Genomic DNA, 24,709 nt, shown 5'->3' with positions numbered 1-24,709 from the left:
ATCCCTTCTCATTGCTTCTCTCTCTCTCGCCTCCTTCTTCACCCATTCCCAAGCCATCTCTGTTCAGCCTACTACGATTCACAAGCATTCTTGAGAATATTATTGAGGATATTTTAGTAAATCATGATTAACCCCTTCATGGGCTCACATAATGCGCACTCACTGTATCCGTAACCTATCGTGCTTTCGGCTTCTCTAACCCAACAAGAGTCTAAAGTCCAAATACGATCAGGTGACATTTAATAAATCACACTGACGGGTGAAATTCCTCACCATTTCTGCTATAAAAAAAGCGAAATATTGTTTTTCAAATTATTTTTTCTTTGCTGCATGCACACATTTCATTACGGGCCAGCTTCGTTCACTTATCAGCGCACGTCCATACAGAAGCCAGTAATGTAAAAGCTTATACAGTGCCGTTCAGGAAATTGAAAGTAAGGCACGGATGGAGGATATATAATAATGAAATTCTACCGCATCAACGTTCCTTTCAGTAAAACCATTAAACACACCCCTCTCCCAGCACCGCACAAAAAGCATAAACTCTTCGTAGATGGCATGCTTTCATTTACAGAGACAGTTTTATACAACAGAAAGTATGAGATTTCTGGTGAGCGCATTGGGACAAATTTATTGCTTTAAGGCAGGGTGACTGCAGGCCATTAACAGTAATGTTATCAAGCACTCCACCTAATGTAGACACGACTCCCTACGCCTGTGGAGTGACTTAAAACGTTATCGGTACCGACGTCCTGGTCTGTGTAACCTCCCAGTGCACTGAATCTCAATGAGTGCTGGGTTTTTTCTGGTCAGCTTCATTTGGACGGCCGAGTAAAGGGGTCACGGTATGTCGAATACGATGTTCACGAAAAATAATAACAAAGGGGGTTTTAGTACTGTCAAGTGGAGAAAGGGAAGATTTGAACATGTCAGCTGACTCGGCGTTCTTTGAGGAAAGATTGCAGTTGATGGTCTTGGTGGGTGAAGCTTCATTCATGGGTGGTGGTGTCAGATATTTGACTCCTCACTGAGGTGCAATTAGGTCAACAGCATTTGAACATTCCATGAATGTGTAATGACGACTTGACACACTTCTCTTGAGATGGCACTTTATTGATGACACGTCCACTTGACATCAGGCGGAGACCCCCACTGCAACAGCCCCTAGTCTCCCGTACATCTCCCCCTTTTATACCAACACGAGGCCACGCCCCCCTTCTCGATCATTCTCGCCGACTCTGGACGCTCGCTCCACCGGCAGACTCCACCGTCCTCTGCCGTTAGCTGACCACGCCCCCTTCTCGAACATTCCCGTAGCCACCAGTCCCTTCGCACTCACAACTGATACCCCTGCTGTCATTACCTCCTGTGGCCACTAGTCCCCTCACACCGCATGCAGGCTCGAGTGTCATTACAAATGCGTTCGAATGCATGCTACGCAATTTTAATATTCTGTCTGTAAACATTAAGACTTCTTGAAGGGCACTTGGCTGAAATGTCAAAGTCTTTCTTTAATGACATGACAAAAAAACCTGTTATTGCTTTTTTCATTTCAACCGGCTATCTTATGTACTTTACTTCACCAAAGCAGCAACTTCATAAATGTGATCAACATTGTTTTAGCTGCTTTGTTGAAGGAAAAAAACAAACTATTCAATTCCTGTGGCATTCATAAACAAAGTGAAATGGCTCAAATATGTGAATGAACAGACTTAGTTAATTAGCAAAGGGTTTCAGCATCACCTTCATTATCATAATCAGCCATGTTCTATCCACTGATGGACAAAGACCTCCCCAAAATTGTTGCCGTCCCTAATAGAAAAAACAACATCCATCTACCTCCTGCACACCAGACGATCTCATCACTCGATTATTTTTAAAGACAGTCACAACATTGGGTGCTTTCGGGTGTGCTTCTGTGGCCGTCTGGATCGCTCTTCCTGCCGATATTAATCAACCACTATAGCTATGTACTTTGAAATCACCTAGATTAAAACTCATTGCTTTAGAACTGCTTTTTGTTGATCAGTTTGTTGTCCTTTCCCCGCACCTCCGATGAGCACGGTTGGCGAGGTATGGTGCGAAAGAGGTTCAACATATACGTACGTACAGGCAAAACGGTGGCTAACTTCTCGGGGGTGTATCCTTCCTTTGGCTGCCACTCCATCGTGATTCTCGACCACCGGGCGTCATCCCAAGCCCCACTTACTTTCATGTTGCTTCAGAGAGAGGGGGGGGGGGGGATCTGGCCAGAGATGTGTTCTGCGGAAGCTTTGACAGTGCACATTGGCCCACAATGTCACACAGCATCAGTTCAGTGTTTATTATTACGCAATGTAGCATAGCCAGTGGTGGGTCCTTCGTACACGGTGGTATACGCTTGTGTTTTTTACTCTTTCCAGCCGAGGGTGAAAGTGTTTATGCATTAGCTCTGTTCATCCGTCCGTTACCCCATAAAGATGATCTAATACGAACGAACCTGCAGTATGGAGTTATGTTGCTATTAGGGGCTTGTCCAATGGGAAACCAAATATAATAAAGAGATGACCAATACGTGGAGATCCAATGGATTTTTTTCACAAATATGCAAATAGTCGTTTTTTTTCTTTCTGACAGCCACCCATCAGCTTCTATACTGCTAATTAAATACTTCCAAAGACAAGTGAATGTTGTAAAGCGTAATCAATGTTTATTCACGGTTTTTTGTTCTCCAAAATAGTTTTGTGATCTGTCTGTTTTCTTGAGGTCGCTGATTTTGTGCCCGTGCACTATAAACTCGCCTGCTGAGCAATGAGATGCCTGCAGGAGACGGTGCAGCAAGTGGGGTTCTTCTTTTTCATTCTTATTATTCTTCTTCCTCTTCTTCCTCTTCTTTTTCATGTTTCTTCTTCTGCTTCTTATTCCACCAATCACTGCAGAGTTTGAGTGTTCTGCATTTGCATACATTTGTTTTCTCCAGGAGCCTCAGTTACCACCCGCAGGCACAAACACTCTACAAGGAAACTGACAAAACATTTCGAGTAGGACCCTGCGGATAGACTGATGAGACTAAGTGAGGTACAGCCAGCTCTTAATATGCGTAGCGTCCCGGGAGAGCAGTGTTTGTAGCTGTGGTCGCCTTCTCTCCGTGTCTGTCTCTCTGTATCCATCAGTAAGTGCGGGTCTACAGTGAGCCTTGGCTGGGTTAGCGGAGTGAAAAGACTCCGGGGATAGTTGGGGTAGATCCTATTATTTGTGTTCGTATAAATTAATCCGTTTGTCGATACAGCACGAATAGACAGATGCAAGGTTGCTTCTCTTACCCATGCAAACGCTTGGATATTAAAAGGAATAATAATCATCCCAATGCCAATCCACTTCTGGACGAATGCCTTCCCCATGCAGGATTGATTCAGATACCGTTCACCACTGACGTTGCCCGTGTTCGCCGAGTTCATAGCACAGTGCACAAACCACTCTACCATTGCAGCACCCCAAAGGCCTAAATAACATCATGAATTGAGATCTTCTGGCAGAACTATTCTGGCGGCGGCGGGGGTTCTCATTCATGGATAAGAATGGAAAATTTGAATTATTTTAGCTGCCACTTATGGGTGACTCCTGCTCTCTGTACCAATAAGTCCTGATACGGACGGAAGACAGTTTAGAGTTGTCTCTGCCTTTCGGATGTCTCTCAGTCGGTCATATTTGCTCAAATGTATTTTGATGATGGCCTACGACAAGAGGACTACAATGCAACGCTTCAGGAACTGCCGACGGTTTTTGCATAATGCTTAAGGGCTGAGTGCTTTCTGTACTCAATGTTGCGTGTTGTTTTAAACGTAAAACTCAATACCTGGAGGCAGAGTACACCGTTGTTAGAGCACTATTAACTCGTGAACGTGAGCCACTAAATAATATGTATTTATCTTTTTAAACACGTCGTTGCTGGAGACGTTTAGCATTTTGCTGCAAGAAAAAAAATCCCAGTGTGGTTCTTTTGAAAAGCCTCTCATTGTCTGCCAAAGCCTCGCGTCATGGTGCCAGTATATTAAATGCAGCGGGCTCTCAGTGAGCAAATGACACCCAACTATGTCAAAACATTAATATCGGGGACGGAGCACGAACAAAAAGATCCCCCGTATGACCTTTAACAAGACTGTAGGGGGCAAGTGTTGTTAGTAAGCACCTATGAAGGCTGGAACGGTGCACGAGGGGGTGGGTGGCCAGCACCACGCCCGACCGCCTTTGTCTCCCCAGTATTGATGCAACCAGGTACACATTGGAGGCTGAGTCGCCCCCCGGGGGAGGCCGAGGACACGGTTTCAGATATTCGTCACCGGTGTTGACAGTGAGCGGGAATCGAACTCTGGGTCACCGCCTTCGTAGCGCGTACCAGGGAACGCACAAGTCACCCGGAGGCGCTGGGTGGAGCTGCGTTTGCAGCCCTGGCGGTCGTCGCTCTGCACGGCGGCGTTGCGCACGACGCTGAACTCTAAATGGCGCTGCGCTCGAAGAGCGGTGTGGCCCCTTCAGTCATTCTGGCTCCTGCCAATTGTGCGCGCGTGCGGCTGTGGGGGTTCGTAATCGGCTCCTGAGAAGAGTCGTACCCACGCGTATGCAGTCAAAGATCCCCCAGTATAGCCTGAACAGACTGTTGGGGCAAGTGCTGTTAGCGAGCACCTATGAAGGCCGGCACGGCACACGAGGTGGTGGGTGGCCAACACCACGCCCGGCCGCCTTTGTCTCCCTAGTAGCGATGTTTACACACCGCACCAGGTACTCATTTTAGGCTTAGTCGGCCTAGTGGAGGTCCAGGACCGTTTGAAAAAAATCGCCAATGGTGTTGGCCGTGAGCGGGAATCGAACCCGGATCGCCAGGTTCGTAGCACAGCGTGCACTAACCGCTACACTACCGCTCCCCGCGCATGCAGTCAAAGCCACACACACACCAGCACGCCGGATTTAGGATGCCTCGATTTATGGATGCGTACGGAGTCTTAAGCGAATGACGAAGCGTGCATTGCAAGGTGCGTGTTAAGAATAGTATTTTTTTTTAATGTGCAGCCACTGGAGGTGCCACTATTCACTGCAGAATCAAAGATAACCAAGACTTCAATTTAATCGTGGCCTTGAATGGAACAATTGTGTCACAGGGGTGGGATGTGTGGTGGGAGGAGGGAGGTGAATCGTGTGTGGTGCATGATTATACACACACACATCATTCGCCTAACAACCATGGCAAAGATCCCCTACGTAGCCTTAACAGACTGTTGGGGCAGGTGCTGTTAGCGAGTAGCACCGATGAATGCCAGCATGGCACATACTGGGTTGGGCGACCAACACCATGCCCGGCTGCCTGTGTCTCTCCAGTTACCATGTTTACACACCAGATACTGATTTAAAGCTGAGTCGACCCAGGGGAGGCCAAGACCGGTTCAGATACTCATCACCGATTGGGATTCGAACTAGGGTACCGGATGTATTGCACGGTGCTCTAACCGCACACACACACACACAGTACATGTACAACAAAGAGATCCCCCCCTTATCCCTTGTGGCTTTTTAGGGCAAGTGTTGTTAGTGAGCACCTATTAATGTTGGTGCTAAGTGTGGTTTGCACCATACCCCACCACATATGTCCCTCCCGTCCTAATGTTTACCCAATGCACCAGGTTCTCATAAACGACTGAGTCAATCTACGGAAAGGTCCAGGAAAGATATGGATGTTACGTGCCACAATCCAGACCCAGGTCGCTTGGTTCTTCATGCAGTGTGCTAACCCACTGCACCACTGCTCCGCACTACACACACACATACACTGGACACTTAGGTATACCTGGCCTTCATGAGCCAGCTATAAGTGTTACTTATGGGCGACATATTTTTAAATAGACGAATCAATACAATACAAATTGAAATGTTCGAGCATGTAATGTAATCCCTTCTCTAGACGGTGTACATGTAAAAAGAGTGCATGTTAACGTCGGCAAAGCTGCATCAGAAATCTTATTATGGTGATGTATACATGAGTGACACCTATTCGCATGTTAACATTTTCATTTTTTTTAAACCATAAGCGTTAACGCTTTGCAAGAGTAAAACCTACCCTCGCATGTCTCCCAATAAATGCAGTTGAACGTGTGAACATTTACTTTTGATTTAAAAAATATAATTTGACCGTTATTGAATCAATCAATGAAGCTGGCTGTTACGCTTACAATACGTACATGGAATCGTAGGTGTAAGTTAATTTAGTTGTGAATTGTGCAAATAAAACGCCAAGATATGCTAACGCTGCACGTATTAGCCTAATGGGGCGCACACCAAATTAAAAAAAAACTGTGCCAACGCGAACACTAAACGTGTGGCAGAAGCGGCGACAGACGGGAACGCTTTTCGTGAATCGAACCTGGACATTCAAATCTCCCGGCTTACCATTTAACACCTCGGCATTGCTAACCCAAAGAGACCCCTCGAAGTTAAAATAAAATAAAAAACGAAACAACGATCCGCTGCGTGCGATATTATGTAAGGTTGCGAGCTCTCCTCCGACGGCGTACATACGATGACCGTGATGTTACGTTACTCCTCCCATCCTCGTACCGCGATGTAATGCAAATTCCAACTAAGTACGCTCCTCTCCACATGGTGGGAGGGGGGGAGGGAGACGATTTAGACAAACGGTAAATAGCTGATGACTGTGATATTATGCAATTCCCTACTCTTTGGTTCTATTGGGTAAAGTCACGTAGGTGAAAATAAAATAACAATTTTCACCTACGTGACTTTACCCAATAGAACCAAAGAGTATGGATCCTAGCAGTCACGAAAGCTTTAAATCTAGAATTCATGCAATTCCCCCCAACTGGGATTGAGCATCCGTGCACGGTACGCGCATGTTAATGCCCCCTGGTAGAGCCAGAGAAGCAACGCAAACTGTCTCTGCTCATTTGTCATTATATTTTGTTGTGTCACACATCAGCATGTGAGAAGGAAAAAATGAAGCAAATAATAATACGTTTTTATTAATAATAAAACATTCGATGGAAGATCGGCCAAAAAGCATCTTAAATGGTTACGACACAGACATTGTGCCGAAAGGTTATTTTTTTTTATTTGGAAACTTTTCCCCGTTCGCAAACTCAAAGCGACTGAGAAAATAAAATTCTAAAGCATATATTGGTGAGGCGAGAGGGTGGGAGGCAGGTGAGGGACAAATATTTTCAGCTTTTCAGTTGCACACTAAATTTAAAATTACAAAAGTATAAGACAACAGTAGCCCCCCCCCCCCCCGCCATACACAATATCGATGGAAATGAGTTTGATAGGTTATTGACACCCAGCATATCCTGCACATTACATATTCACAGTTGGCTATTTTAGAAAGGAACTGCCATCTGTATATTTTTTTCACTGTAACTACACTTTAGCATATTTCTTATAAGACGAACAGTTTTCATTTCCAATGCGGTGCAATGGTTATAATTTACATCGGTTTTATTTTTGCAATACGTCACAGTATACCTGATAAATCAGAAACAGGAAATTAGGCTGTGGGTGATGTACTGTCAGCGACGGTTATGAGGTCAGAATTTTAGGGCCTGGGTAGCTTCGCAGCAACCACTCCTGGCCCAAGGATTCGTATCTTAGTACCAGCCGCAAGCTCTATTAAAAAGGAGTCCAATGACTCCCCATTGGTTTTCCGCTTCGACCAGCCCCGCAGTCCTTATTCCGTTCCTGCAGTGCGACTATTGCAGTGATGCTCGGAGAGATACAAACAAAACCTGTAATCCACTTCCACACATAGAACCCACAGAAAAAAAAATATATTGCTGTGGTTTTCCCACCTGATGATGATTGCTTGTGTTGCGATCGAAACGTCGTGATTTAATTTATTTTATTTTTTATACCTACGTGACTAAATGTAACACTGCCACGTATCACTTACGTGCCATTTGTACAAATCGTACGTAACGGATTCTCGCACGCACAATGCAATGCGCGTACCGTGAGCATAAGAATCAATTTTCAATCAATCAATGCATCATCACTTTGCCTACCGGGATGCACGTGTTCAGTGAGATGTGAATACTCACGCCGCAGGAATTGCGTGTCTGCCGTTACGTGTGCGACGTTTGATTTATTATTCACGTGATGTTTGATGATATCACGCGGAAAGGTGGCATGATCCAGCATTTCAGTCACTGTATTATTTGGTGGCCAATGACAGTGTGGTTGGTGTGGGTTTGGGGCTCGAGATTTGGAGGTGGACTGGCAGGATAAAAGGGAAACGCATAAATGTGCGGCGCCTTGGCGTGTTACGGCAAGGGCGCTCTTTACATATCCTCGGTTGCTATGGCAGAGACTCATCGGGCGGTGTCTATCCCGTGCACAGGAGGAGCAAAGCTCACAATCATTTGCTTCTGGCCTGGTCAGTCAGGTTATAACTTGCGGGAGTCCCTTTTGGGGTGCAAACGCTGGGAGGGCAGTAAACATCGCAGCGTGGCTCACGCTGGACAAAACCAATTGCACCACTGACGCATTAAATAATGCATTCCCTTTGATGTTTCAATGATATTAACGATCGTGCGCGTGCATATTTCATTGACCATGCATCTTCATAAAAAGCCCGTACTTTTAATGTTACGGGTGTGGGTTGAACAAAATGCTGCATGATCAGGCAATTGGTAACAGTTATGGATGTCGATTGTAACTTGTTTAAGTTAAGTAATTAATGCAGAGCAAGAAATACGCTGCGTCAAGTTGCATTAATGGGCGGTTGCAGAACAAGCAAAGTGTGAACAGTGAAACTGTTTTGTGTAGTTTCGCATTGACCTTGTCGCTTGCACAAACACCACCTCATACCGCCAAAAGCGCACGTGACATGCCACAAAAACATGAGGAATCACTGTCCTCTTAATCCTCTTAACGCCATCATGCTTCTGCCTTACTTAATATAAATATTATATCTGGCACTTCCTGGCTAAAATTACAATGACGCCCATCACATTACTCACAGACCAGACAGTGTACACGGCAAGGGTTTTGACTGAGAATCGACTCGATCCATGGCGATGGCCGGGTGGCTCAGACCGTTGGAAAAGCTGAGCCAAGCATCATTGAGATGAGTTCGAATCCGGGGTTCGGTCTCCCGTGATTAGACTGTGTCCCAAGAGGTCACAAGAAGGTCTACACACCTTGCCGGACCGAGCGGAGTGAGACGCTTGACAATGGTAACCAGCGCAGCTACGATCCGGACGCAGGAACAGCAACGCTCAAGTCATTGAACATGGCGCGACAGGATTGATGGAGAGAGCATTCGGTGGAGCAGCTGAACTTTGCCCACCCGAGCTGCTGAAGGCCCTGGTCCGTCAACCTGGTGTCGCAAAAACCCGCCGGTGCAAGGCAAACTCGCCGCACGAATCCCGTGTGCGTTATAAATAACATGTATTATTATTATTAAGCCGAGGGCAAACATGAGATCAGACACCCTTGCTGCCCAACTTCTCCATATCTCAAAAGCACCGCGTGGCAAAAAATATATATCCCGTGAGAAATCAATCGCCGGTCCACCACATCAGTAGCAGGAGGTTACCGTCTACGCCGGTGTCTCGATACTCGGCTTCCGTTACCCCAAGGTGACATAGACGGCGCGCTTTGCCGCAACCCAGGTTGGGAGAGCCCCCAGGCCCGATAGCATCTTCCTTAAATATTTGTAACAAAATATCTCGGGGCAGGAAAAAGTGGTCCAATTTTTACTCCAGTGTTGTGGGCTAGCGGTACATCACCAAGTCAAGAAAGCCTGACAATGAGGTCCGCGGATTATTGCCCCATTTCTCTTTAATGGGCACATTTGTGCCTCACAGCCAGAATTCCTGATTTCGATTCCCGACTCGGGCGCCTTTCTGTATGATGTTTGTATGTTCTCCCCCTGTTCTGCATGGGCTTTGTCTAGGTTCTCATGGTTCCCCCCCACCCCCACAACACATACAGTGAGGGAAAAAAGTATTTGATCCCCTGCTGATTTTGTACATTTTTGACATGAGTTTTTCTGGATTTTCCTCTTGTTATTCTGTCTCTCACTGTTCAAATAAACCTACCATTATAATTATAGACTGATCATTTATTTGGTAGGTTTATTTGAACAGTGAGAGACAGAATAACAAGAAGAAATCCAGAAAAACTCATGTCAAAAATGTTATCAATTGATTTGCATTTTAATGAGGGAAATAAGAATTTGACCTCCTCTCAATCAGAAAGATTTCTGGCTCCCAGGTGTCTTTAATGCAAGTAACGAGCTGAGATTAGGAGCACACTCTTAAAGGGAGTGCTAATCTCAGCTTGTTACCTGTATAAAAGACACCTGTCCACAGAAGCAATCAATCAATCAGATTCCAAACTCTCCACCATGGTCAAGACCAAAGAGCTCTCCAAGGATGTCAGGGACAAGATTGTAGACCTACACAAGGCTGGAATGGGCTACAAGACCATTGCCAAGCAGCTTGGTGAGAAGGTGACAACAGTTGGTGCGATTATTCGCAAATGGAAGAAACACAAAAGAATTGTCAATCTCCCTCGGTCTGGGGCTCCATGCAAGATCTCACCTCGTGGAGTTGCAATGATCAAGAGAACGGTGAGGAATCAGCCCAGAACTACACGGGAGGATCTTGTCAATGATCTCACGGCAGCTGGGACCATAGTCACCAAGAAACACATTACGCCGTGAAGGACTGAAATCCTGCAGCGCCCACAAGGTGCCCCTGCTCAAGAAAGCACATATACATGCCCATCTGAAATTTGCCAATGAACATCTGAATGATTCAGAGGACAACTGGGTGACAGTGTTGTGGTCAGATGAGAACAAAATGGAGCTCTTTGGCATCAACTCAACTTGCCGTGTTTGGAGGAGGAGGAATGCTGCCTATGACCCCAGGAACACCATCCCGACCGTCAAACATGGCGGTGGAAACATTATGCTTTGGGGGTGTTTTTCTGCTAAGGGGACAGGACAACTTCACCGCATCAAAGATACGATGGACGGGGCCATGTACCGTCAAATCTTGGGTGAGAATCTCCTTCCCTCAGCCAGGGCATTGAAAATGGGTCGTGGATGGATATTCCAGCATGACAATGACCCAAAACACATGGCCAAGGCAACAAAGGAGTGGCTCAAGAAGAAGCACATTAAGGTCCTGGAGTGGCCTAGCCAGTCTCCAGACCTTAATCCCATAGAAAATCTGTGGAGGGAGCTGAAGGTTCGAGTTGCCAAACGACAGCCTCGAAACCTTACTGACTTGGAGAAGATCTGCAAAGAGGAGTGGGACAAAATCCCTCCTGAGATGTTTGCAAACCTGGTGGCCAACTACCAGAAACGTCTGACCTCTGTGATTGCCAACAAGGGTTTTGCTACCAAGTACTAAGTCATGTTTTGCAGAGGGGTCAAATACTTATTTCCCTCATTAAAATGCAAATCAATTTATAACATTTTTGACATGCGTTTTTCTGGATTTTTTGTTGTTATTCTGTCTCTCACTGTTCAAATAAGGCTATCATTAAAATTATAGACTGATCATTTCTTTGTCAGTGGGCAAAGGTACAAAATCAGCAGGGGATCAAATACTTTTTTCCCTCACTGTAACTCAGCTCACCTGGTATCGCAAACTAAGGATATCTCACTGTCCCCAGGTGATTTGTTCATTAGTTTCGATGTAGTTTCTTTGTTCACCAAAGTTCCTGTGCCCGATACCATTGCAATCATTGAAGATTTGGTCCAACAAGGATTGAATGCTAATGTACCGGCCCTGGTGAGACACTGCGTCACCAATACATACTTCACCTGGAATGGAACATTCTACAAACACACTGAAGGCACCCTAATGGGTTCTCCCTTGTCTCCGTTTGTAGTTTTATTGCATTTTTCAAATTTCTTATTCACTTAATTTGTATTATTATTTTTCTATCTACGTGACTTTATCAAAAGAATATTAAAAACAACCTCCTTGGAATCTTCAAATTTAGTGAGTGCAATTTACTGCCATGCTGTTACAAAACCAAAGTTATTTTTTTCCTCTCTGTCTCTCTCTCTCCTCTGCTTTTGAAAAATTGCAATGGTTTTTCGAAAATGCTGAGGCTGGAAAAAAGGCGGACATGCGCTTAAGAGCTGTGTGGTTGACCCTTATTGCCTTTCCCCAAAGCAATGGGCTGGTGCTGCCCCAGTGCCACTGGCCCATGGCCATATCCCATAACGTACTGACCCCTGAAGCCACGCCATAAATAACCCTCAATTTAACCCTTTTACCTGCGCCGTAATTTTTACTTTTCAACTTGCCTCCCCCACATAAAAAAAAAAAGTTTTCGGCCCAGTTGTACCGTGTGACCTATTGGTCGGTAACTTTCAGATAAATTTTGATTGGGCCTTCGCGTTCGCGATTACTTGAGAGGGGTCACGGACAAAAGGTAGTTCGGTTGATGCCCGCAAGTGCGATTGGCCAGTGCTCATTAACTTCCAGAGCTCACCGTCTGAGAATTGTCAGTCTGCAGAGTTAATGCTGATTGCATTTGACACGTTCGCCCCTGAATATCACAAACACACGGACAGGACCATAGCTTTGCAGGCCCCAACATGCGCCTTCTGCCCAAAGCTCTCTATCTGCTAAATGACGGTAAAGTGGATGAGTGTTCTCTCATAATCATTCACACCATGTAAAAGCATATATCTTTCGGGCAATAAAACAGGTGTTAAGATGTTCGAACACCAAATATATACCTTTTGCAAGGCATCAGGTCTGCATAAACCATGCATACTTGTGGCAAAACATGCTCTGATAATATATGCATTGTCTTTCAAACTGATTGATCTACAGAGATAGCCTTCTTTATGGTCTTGTCTCAAAAGTGTTACACCAGAAAACGCCAACATTTTGATACTCTAAATGCGTAGAATACAGAAGTGCTTAAGGTGAATTTGAATGGAGAATATGGTATTTGTGAACAATTAAGCAATGGTTCCTTGGGGAGATATATACAAACCAGAGATTGAGAATCCATTTTCTAAAACATTGTCCACAATCGTAATTATTTTATACTGGCCTCTTCACACTGAGATAGTTTGAAAGTCCTGCACATGGAAAAAATAAATGGAAGAGTGCCCAAGCCACTTCCCCATAAACACCCCCTCCACAGAGCACCGCCATAAATCTGTCCCTTGCATGCGGGGAGGGGGGGGTGGCTCACACAGTGGACAGTTTTGAACTCAAATCTGCAGTCGTTTAAGAGGCATTCGCTCTTCCATCCTGTGATGGCTACTGGGACACCAAAAGCAGTTATTCCCACCAGAAACGTTCAATCTTCCATGGAACGGTTCTCTGGAATCCTCTGCGTAAGCTTGGTGTGAGGGACAATGTCAGGGGTGTTTCCGGTACTCTTCAACGTGGCTGCACTGCAACGGCGTTACGGTCTCTGTCACATTGCAAAACTCAAACAGCTTTTTTCTTCCCAATCTACACGAAAAGTACGTAGAGGATGTTAGTTTCAAATTGTCTACATATCCTTTGTGATTTATAAGAACACATTAACCCCTCCCCCCGGTCCTCGCACCTGATTGGCTCACAAGTGACGACGTCACAACTACCTCTCTATTTAAGATCGAAACAGGAGGAGGCTTTCTCCACAGTTCTGGCTGTTGCCTGATGATGCCGGTTGTAATAAGCGGCAAAACATCAAGGAATTTTAAATACTGTGGGTTTACTCTCCAACACACCGGTGTGCTGTACTAGTGTAGTGTCAGTGATTCGGAGACGAGGTTTGTAGGAGGCACCTTTTATTTTGCAGCTTTCACGGTCTCATCCACACACTCTCTAGAGTCGCTTAGCCTCGCCTATACACAACGAGTCGTCTAACACTGATGGCCCTGACTGAGACAGCCAACTACTATCTGACAGCGCAATATCGAGCGAAGACGACAGTGACGATGGCGACGAGATAACAGCGACGACGAGACTAATCCAATTCCAGCACCGGCAGCCTCGAGCCCCCCGCTCTCGGCTCCTTTTATGCTCCCAGCGCGGCCCTGGCTCCGCCCTGACCGCGCCTCCCTTCTCGAACTCGCTAGCAGGTTCCAGAGGCCTCCAGGCGGGGTCCTCCGTGACCCTTGCCCCAGTTCTTCCACTCTGGCCACACACCGTGCACTTTCTCACCGGCGTTTGCGCTGTCTGTCCACCACAGCTGCCGCTGCTGTCCGCCAGCCGGCGCTATTACACTACACGTGTACATATTGATAGTTCAATGCCAATGTGCCATTGTGTTAAGGGTCTACTGCTGTGTTGTGTTATCTTGGTGTGGCCTGGGTCTGTTTTCTCGTTGTTTTTGCTGCCTTGCCCAAGCTTAATAAATCGGACTTATGTAATTGAATGTATTTTTTATGTATTCTTATCTAGTGACTTGTTTACCTTTGCCTCTATTTTGCACTCCTATCGGTTGTCCGTATTGTTTGTTGTTGAGACTCGCTGACCCGCCCATATTGGACATCCGTGAAATAAACCTTCGTAGCTCATCGGATTCCTCCTGCAGTCTACATAAAGATACTTATTCTGATGTATGTATATTGAACTTCTTTCACACCATACGTAGCCAATCGGAGGTGCGGGGGAAGGACAACAAAAAATGGATTACTCGGTATATATATACCGTCTACATTAACCTTGCTCCCTGCTATGAACAAGCTCCAGTGCTTTACAAAGTATCTTGAGAGGTGATCACATGTCGGTTCTAATATAAATTCAATGTTTCTTGTATTATATAAGTCATATTCGCTTCACCCTTTGCCCACACTCAAAAACCACTTGGGGATATGTAAGCACCTGCTGTAATGCTTTGAGTGCTCCTATTTTCACACGCATTGACCCCGTGGGAGAATACACTTCATTCCACTTGCATTCGCTGTCTCACTGACCATGCCCAATGCAAAAATGCATCTTCTTCGCAACACCTTAATCGTCTGTTTGCCTGGAGACTTCCACTTAATGTGTCGCAGCTGCTACCAGTTCGCAGCTGGTGCGATCTGCATGCCCAAAGTGCTTCCTTACAGAGTATCAGAGGCTCTGATTCTACCGTAACAGCTGACTGTAGAACGACTCCAAAATTTTGACTCGGGCTTAACTTCATGTCAAGTTGCTTCGCCCGTAGAAATCATGATCACAGACACGAGGCTGCACTCTGGCATTCCACACCTTATTCCGTGCTGCCGGTTGTGGGATCCACAATTCAAGTTCCAGCCAATATTTTACTCAGCCTCATGAGATCTTCACTCAAAACTGCTCTAGAGGAGTTGTACACCCCTAGCTGCCACTGCTATTCAGTGGCCTAAAATATGGCTCTAGGGTTTGGTGTTATAATTTATTTTTGTAGTTTATTTTTAAAAATTCGGTCACAGTTACATTGCATTTATGGCTTTTATTTTGGTGATTTCGAAAACGTTTTTTTTTTGTTTGGCCATATTTTTGTTTATTGTAGTACGGAGTTAGTCTGATGGCCTAAATCTTAGTTGTCTTGTGGTTGTTGTTGTTGTTTGACTTGCATCCCACTGGGATTTTTGCACACAGCGTTGGTGTACGGTGCTATTTCAGGAATATTTTGATGTTTTTTCCCTGGATTTTATGTTTGCACAGTCACATAATCACTTTAAGATGTTTTCTTGTTCATGTTTTTGTTTTTTGTTTGTTGCGGTTGCACCCGATTCAAGAGCCGAATGGCTCACAGGGCTATACCAAATAAATGGAACTATGGAACTATGAACTATCCATGACCTTTCTAAGATTAGAAATATAAGTACTGCTTGCTTGGTAGGAGGCCAGCAAAGAGTGTCCAACAGAGGCTGGCTCATGCCATCGATCGATCGAATTTCAACCACTGTTAAGCCACTCAAAGAGATGAGTCGTGCTCAGTGCTCATTTAAGCCTAAGCGACGCTAAGTAATTTGCTAAATAACCTAATTACCCTGAATGCGTTGGATCTCTTCGGCTATCAGAAGCTAAGCAGGGTTAAGCCCATCGGTACCTGGAGTGGAGACTGCCTGGGAATGTCACGTGTGACTAGCTTGAGCTATGAGGTTACCAGGAGTTGGTAGTATACAACATTAAAAAAAAATCCATCTGTTCAGAGCTTTGAGGGTTATCCCGTCATTTTATGTTGGGTTTATTCTGATACTCATGTTTTCTCCCATAGGCTAAAGACTCATTCTTGGAATTGGCCAAACATCCCATTGCAGGACCCTCTTGAAAAGCAGTAATTAAAGGGCATTGTTATTACTCTTAATCTGACCTTTCCTTGGGACCTTGTGTAAAAAAAGGGCGAGTTGCAATGAAAATGCTCACCCTTGCAGGTAAATGGTCATCGTCTAGTTACGAATGAAAGCGATGAAAAGAAGGAGGTACAGCTGAGAGACCATGATGGATTCAAGGTGTGCGAAGAATCATGGAGGGGGGTGGTTGGGGAGGTAGGGAGGTGAGGAAGAATTTCAGTAGTTTTTATTTAATTGGCACTTATATCCCCCAGCATTACCCATTTTTCTTTTTTTGTTGTTGCCACGTTTGGACAGTCACGCCGGCACGCACGGCTTGCTGCATTACGGGAACATCGGGCGTGTGCCGTGAAGCGGACGGCGAACGGTATTTGTCGTGGATGCACCCGCAGTATTAACCAGGGTGACCGATAAACTTGAATTGATCACCTCCGCAACGGGCGGCGAAAGTGCTCCCCCGCCAGGCCGTGTCACCGCCCCAAGAGGTCGAGAAGAGAACCACCACCGAGAGAGGGTGGTTGCGTTGCTTATATTATCATACAGTTAAAGAGCAAAGCTTTAGCTACACTTAAAAAAAGTCGGTGAATTGAAAAAAAGCAAGATGTGAAATTCATATCTGCGTGTTGTGCAAACATACGTCGACCGGTTGGGCCTTTTTGGTCGAGAAATATTATTGGCGTACTGTTTTTTTTGTTTAAATCCAGAAACCATTATAAATCACGTCATGCATTGTTGGGGGCAATTTCTGGACCGCGTCCACGTTTAATACCTTCGACTGACCGCCTAACCCCCTCCAACGGGGGGAGGGGGGGGGTACATACGTATTTTCTCAGTGCTGAGTAAGAAATGCTAGATTGAAGTTCAATCCTAATACGATTAGATTCAAACAAAGTCCATGCAATTGTTGCCCAGAAAGTGGCCAACTTTGGTTAAGTGATGGCACTGAGGTACTAAGTTTTGAATATTTGTGGAAACAAATGCACCTCCCTTTGCACCTGCCCTTGAATGCATAATTGCAGAACCATCCCCATTCGTCTTTCTCCAACGTGGGAATAACAGATATTAATATACAGCCTTGCGCGATAGGACCTGTAAGCGGTCGCTAGGATTAATAATGTATCGATCTCATCGATTACTATAGATTATTAATTCCATTATACGTGCATTCATCATCTTCTATATGTAAGAGGTGATGGGTTTTTTTGTATTAGTATATTTTTTGTATCGTGGGTTAAAGGTGGCTCCTGCAGCCACTGGTAGCCAGCATATTAACCACAATGATGAAAAATATAAATTGTTCAATCAATTAGGGACTATGCAGATGAGGCATTGCCCAAAATGTTGCATATTAGATATGTATTCCTTTTAAGGCAGTGACTTTTTTCATTAATTATTGAATGAAATGCCAACAATTCATGTAATTGTCAGGTGGGAGTTGTGAGGGTGGTGGGGGGAGAGAGATGAATCGCTCCACCACTGTCAGATACACTGCGCTGATTTCCCCCCACCCCACCCCCCACGTTAAAGTCAGTTTGAATTAAATTGCATAAACTTTGAACTTTTGGCTTCCGAATTTTGGGACATCACATTTCATGGAACGGCTACAACTGTGATTGCATGATGGAACACAACACGCACCAGAAGAAAAGTCAGGTAAATGCTCTTCACAATGACATGCGATATTTTCTGAAGAAAAATAAAGGCATAAATGTAAATATAGTGTAATCGGACACTTACGTTTCCCGAAGACAGGGCCATTATAAGCAGGGTTATTTCAGCAAACAGTATTTGGATATGTTTGGCTTAATATGCAAACCTCTCATTTGCGCATTCATTGCAAGTGGTAACAAAAATATGGATAGTCCTGTAATCCCAATCGGGTTGCCATGCTATTAATGGCCTACATTGTAAATATCTCATCATGTTTAATCACACAGCATGTGCCTTTTTAAACTCATTAAAACATGCTGCTGGTAAAAAAAAAAGTTCGTCCAGTTTGAATGAAGAACTAAACAAAGAAGGCTGCAGTGTTGGCTCAACATAAATTGGAATGGAGCAAATGTCTCATAAATTAAGTTTTTTGAACAAAATCGAACAATTGTTGGAGGAACATGAGCTGAAAAAACACAAAGCATTTATAATGATAATTTTATGTTATGTATATTTAAGGCAAGTATTCAATGTGGACCAAGATACATTTATGAAATAAATGGGTGATTGAGAGAAGGTTGGAGCGTTTTGGAAAGCTGAATTTGATTATGAAAATCAAAATCCCAATGTGCCTAAAACATAGACATTTTCAGTGAGTGTATTTCCCTGCTATGACGTACAGATCGGTATTGTGGGTACTTACAAGGGAAATGGATATAAATATGAAAAGTACGTAAAGCATGGAGAGATGCATGCTGGGAACGACTCTGAGAGACAGAAGAGCACATGGCTTGGAAAACAAACAAACATTCGAGACATCACATTGACTGTTAAAAATAGTAAGTGGCTGATGGATGAGACTAATAAGAGAATGGCAGCCAAAGGAGTGAAGACGCCAAAAGGAATGACCACCGCGGATGCGGAGCGACGGGATGAGTGCATGTGCAAGAGTGAGACTGATTGTGGCATCGCAGGAGCATGATTGATGAAGAAGACTTGGTGAGGGGGTTAAATTTTGGTTCAAAGCTTTCGTGACTGCAGGAATTCATATTCTTGGTTCTTTCGGTAAAGTCACGTAGAAGGGAAACAAAATAATAAAAATATAAAACAATAAAATTCTCACGACGTTTCGACTGCAACACAAGCAATCATCATCAGGTGTGAAAACCACAACAAGAAAATTTGAAAAAAATGGCGGTTATTTTTAACGTTAGCACCACGGAGAGCGATTTGACAGTTTGTTCAGATGGACGAGTCCATCTATGTTCGGAAAAGAGGAGGGGGGAGACGAAAAATAATGGATGCGGTCTGAAAGCCACCTTAAGCGTGATCAATCAATTAAGACTCGAAATGGTTTATCAAATCCTTCCAATGATTGCTAAGCCAGAATCCATCTTCTCGGTTGAAATTGTCTCTGTGTTTGTATATGTGGATAGCCTCATGAACGAATCTCTCATGGTAGCCAGATGGCTTGCAAAGAACCTCTGTGAGAATTGTATTGTTTTAAATTTTTATTATTTTATTGTTTCCCTTCTACGTGACTTTACCGAAAGAACCAAGAATACGTGGCGAGGGCTTCATACAACAGTGGATAGATCATGGCTACTGCTGCTAATGATAATGTTTAAGCGGCGATAGTTGGGGCGCCTCCAGTGGCTCTCCAGCAGGCCACCCTCGTTCCAGAATTGGCCCTTCGCGAAATAAATTCTCAGTGCTGCGATTCCTGGGAAAGGAATCGCGTTCCTCCAGTGATGCAGCATCCTTCTCGTGTGCCGGCCTAGCAACAAGCCCCTGATGCTCTCGCAAGAGACTATACATAAATACACCTTTGTGAACGCGTTGCTGTTGTTTGTTTTGAATTCACGCTCAACATGCATGACCTGCATAAAATATATATAGACAAATTTTCCTTTCCAAAATGTCTAAAAGGATACAAAGTATGCCACTAATGGTATGCACAAATAATGCAGTTATGTTTGATAACATGTTGCTAATATGCTGTCTACTTTTAAATGTATCGCTCAGTGATACATATGAGAAGTGTTGGTTAAATAATATTTCTGCTGTCAAATTTCCATTGTCAGCAATACGTTAATACGATTCGAACTTGACCGCATGTTCTGATCAGTATGAGCGTTCTAAAGTGTAATACTGTATTGGTTTTCTTAACTATGCGTTGCAAGGCTCGGCAATGCTCTGTATATTTTTCACATATATGCACATGTGTATGCTTAGTATCCTAAGAAATGCACATGTATACAAAGTGGTCGCACCAAGAATGGGGGGAGGGGGGGGGGGCACATTTCAGACAATTCTTTCAACATATGTTCACAATTTTAGAATACTTAATAAAACAGTCATACGATGTTAGCCTTTTTTTCCACCAAAGCTTGAAATGCCACAGGAGCTTTTGTGAGCTTTTGGAATTGGCAATGCAACAAATTCCTGGAAAGCTCTGAATGGAAAAAGAATGCTAATTGCCACACACAAGTGGCTATCAATACGTGGCAGAAAAGAGGCCGCAGCCAATAATGGCTGTCGAATGGAAGAAGGTGAAAATTCAATACCCGGTGACTTGCGCAGTGAAAATGGCTCAGCTTACCGACTCATTCTTTTGAAATGAGTGGCTCTTACTCAGAATGCACGATGGGGTAACGGACAGATTTGATGAAAAAAAACTCTCTTTGTTGTGCTCAAAAGTTATTGATTCAATAGGTGTGCGCTTACGTGTGCCAGCACATGCTCAGTATTCTCCTAAGCGTTCAGTTAGGACGGGGGGCATTAGAGGCGCCGTTATCGTGGTTTCCATATGAAAGGCAATTCTAGAGAAAATATTAAACAGAATGAAGGATAAAGGAATACAACTGGGAAATGTAATGAAACATTTTAGAGCGATATCACCCATTAAGTATTTTAATGCACAGAATCGCTCCGTTTTAATATGCACACCGGGGTAGGAATAGGCAAAGGAAGTTTGTGGCTCGAAGCGTTGTCACAAAAGGTGCTCTGACACAGCTCCATACAGTGAGGGAAAAAAAGTATTTGATCCCCTGCTGATTTTGTACGTTTGCCCACACAAAAGGTGCTCTGACACAGCTCCATACAGTGAGGGAAAAAAAGTATTTGATCCCCTGCTGATTTTGTACGTTTGCCCACTGACAAAGAAATGATCAGTCTATAATTTTAATGGTAGGTTTATTTGAACAGTGAGAGACAGAATAACAACAAAAATCCAGAAAAACGCATGTCAAGAATGTTATAAATTGATTTGCATTTTAATGAGGGAAATCAATATTTGACCCCCTCTAAATCAGAAAGATTTCTGGCTCCCAGGTGTATTTTATACAGGTAATAAGCTGAGATTAGGAGCACACTCTTAAAGCGAGTGCTCCTAATCTCAGCTAATTACCTTATAAAAGACACCTGTCCACAGAAGCAATCAATCAATCAGATTCCAAACTCTCCACCATGGCCAAGACCAAAGAGCTCTCAAAGGATGTCAGGGACAAGATTGTAGACCTACACAAGGCTGGAATGGGCTACAAGACCATTGCCAAGCAGCTTGGTGAGAAGGTGACAACAGTTGGTGCAATTATTCGCAAATTGAAGAAACCCAAAATAACTGTCAATCTCCTTCGGCCTGGGGCTCCATGCAAAATCTCACCTCGTGGAGTTGCAATGATCATGAGAACGGTGAGGAATCAGCCCAGAACTACACGGGAAGATCTTGTCAATGATCTCAAGGCAGCTGGGACCATAGTCACCAAGAAAACAATTGGTAACACACTACGCAGTGAAGGACTGAAATTCTGCAGCGCCCGCAAGGTCCCCCTGCTCAAGAAAGCACATATACATGCCCGTCTGAAGTTTGCCAATGAACATCTGAATAATTCAGAGGACAACTGGTTGAAAGTGTTGTGGTCAGATGAGACCAAAATGGAGCTCTTTGGCATCAACTCAACTCGCCGTGTTTGGAGGAGGAGGAGGAATGCTGCCCATGACCCCAAGAACACCATCCCCACCGTCAAACATGGAGGTGGAAACATTATGCTTTGGGGTGTTTTCTGCTATGGGGACAGGACAATTTCACCACATCAAAGGCACGATGGACGGGGCCATGTACCGTCAAATCTTGGATGAGAACCTCCTTACTTCAGCCAGGGCATTGAAAATGGGTCGTGGATGGGTATTCCAGCATGACAAGGCAACAAAGGAGTGGCTCAAGAAGAAGCACATTAAGGTCCTGGAGTGGCCTAGCCAGTCTCCAGACCTTAATCCCATAGAAAATCTGTGGAGGGAGCTGAAGGTTCGAGTTGCCAAACGACAGCCTCGAAACCTTAATGACTTGGAGAAGATCTGCAAAGAGGAGTGGGACAAAATCCCTCCTGAGATGTGTGCAAACCTGGTGGCCAACTACAAGAAACGTCTGACCTCTGTGATTGCCAACAAGGGTTTTGCCACCAAGTACTAAGTCATGTTTTGCAGAGGGGTCAAATACTTATTTCCCTCATTATAATGCAAATCAATTTATAACATTTTTGACATGCGTTTTTCTGGATTTTCTTATTGTTTTTCTGTCTCTCACTGTTCAAATAAACCTACCATTAAAATTATAGACTGATAATTTCTTTGTCAGTGGTCAAACGTACAAAATCAGCAGGGGATCAAAAACTTTTTTCCCTCACTGTAGCGTCATTATTAAAACGGGCAATTTGAGCAAAACATGAAACCGTTCAAAACGGCCTTTGCACCCTTCCTTCGAGACATACAACACAGCAGACTGGATACGTTTAAAATTACAATAGCTGGTGCCATAGCTGCAAGTTAGACACGTGACCCGACGCTCGTCCTATTGCAGGGAGTAACCGTTGGCCTGGAATCTCAAGTACACGGACTGGAGTAATTTAATCCGAACAAGAAAGCACCAAAGTAGACCCGGAGTCTTCAACACGTGCTCTGCCCCAGGTTGCAGAAAACAATCCTCTACACCATTTCACGGAATCTATAATGAAAACCACATGCACTGAAAAAAAAACAATCTATGGTGATATGTGACCAGAGAAATACAGCAGAGGGTGTTCACAAAGTTCACAAAGTTGCACAACGTATCCATTGTAAGAAAGTATGTGAGTCTTGCATGCCTTTTACAAACTCCCTCTACCACAGTGGTTCTTCTTAACCTGGGGTGCACGCTGCACCCACTGGGGGTGCGAGATGCCCTTTCTGGGGGTGCGAGACATTCCAGATTTTTTGTTGCCGGGCACATAAATACGACTACTTTGTTTCATCAAACCCTCTGTATTTATTAACGGTATAACTTTTTTTTTAACTATTGAGAGCCAAAGGAGTGCAAGGCTGCTGTAAAGTTTAACAACCACCGCTCTATCGGAATCAATCGATATTTAGACTGCAGAAGGAATCGGATGAGCTTTGAAGCTTGTTGGTTCTTTCGGTAAAGTCACGTAGAAAGGAAATACATTAACATAAATTATTTCACACTTAACTTCAAATTTAGCAATCTTTGGAGATCGTAATCAACCAGGATATGCGTTAACTGTGTGTTAGCCGACTCTCTGTGTTGCATTGCATTACATTTTGCTTTCTCAAACTGCCTATTTCACTCTCTCTCTAAAATGTACCAGGCTCTCATAGGTCCATTCGCTCTTTCTCTCCCTCGGTCGCTTCGGGGTGGATTTCCACACCACTCTCTCTAAAATGTAACCGTCTTGATGGGTCTTTCATTGACATGCTAATTTATCTGCTCGAGCAGCTGCTCTAGCAGACCAATCTCTCTCTCTCTGCCCTCTCCTCTTTCTATATTTAAGGCCTCGACACAGAGGCATTGGGTCTCTGTGTGTCGATGTTGTGTGTCTCTCTCTGCTTGTGTGTCTCCATGTCTGTGTTTTGTCTCTCTCTCAAATTTGGTTCTACCTGATGACGGTGGCTTGTGTTGCAATAGAAACGTCGTATTCTATTATTTAATGTATTTTCTTTCTTCGTGACTTTACCGAAAGAACCAAGAGTAAATGCCTGCAGTCACGAAAGCTTCAAATAAAGTTTTAGCTTTGAAGCTCTTTTTCAAGATGTCCAGTAGGGGTGGGTCAGTAAGTTACATCAACAACAACCACAAAAAATTAAAACGGTATAAGACTAAGATATAGAAAAGCGATTCACTAATAAATAATTAAGTGAGGCGTGTATATGTTTACTTTTTATATGCGTTCACTGAGTAAACACATTCATTGTGTTTGAGTAATGAGTTAATAAAACATAGCAACGTTCATAAGAGTATAGCAGGTGAAAATATATAATTTTATTGGAATGGAAATGTGCAACATAGCTTTAAATTTCTACCGCAGCACCTATAAACATGAGGATATGTTTGTAATTAATTACCCGAGCATTCGATGAACACCGTGTGATTAATCTGTTTCAAATAAATATGGCTTTTACAAAATATTGCACCCACGTTTATTATATTCATTTATGCTTCTCTACCGAGAAGAAGCCTCACTGAGTCTCGACTATTTTTCTGGGGGGGTTTCTGCCAAGTTTTTTTTTTGCTGCCATGATGTTACTCTGCGTAATCTCTATCGAGTCATTATGTAGAAAATATTTCAGCAAACGGATGTTTGGCCAATGCCAGTTACATTTCATGGCGTGGGGGAGAGTTAGCTATGGGAAGAAACTCAAGAACTCAGAGGAAACGCATACAGAACAGGAGGAGAGCACATACAAACTCCACACAGAAATTCACTTAGGTCAGGAATCGATACCAGA

The sequence above is a fragment of the Petromyzon marinus genome, chromosome 32 (assembly GCF_048934315.1).
Source record: "Petromyzon marinus isolate PM22_M1 ecotype Great Lakes invasive population chromosome 32, UKy_Petmar_22M1.pri1.0, whole genome shotgun sequence".
NCBI lineage: Eukaryota > Metazoa > Chordata > Hyperoartia > Petromyzontiformes > Petromyzontidae > Petromyzon > Petromyzon marinus.
Note: the sequence above shows the minus strand (reverse complement) of the source record.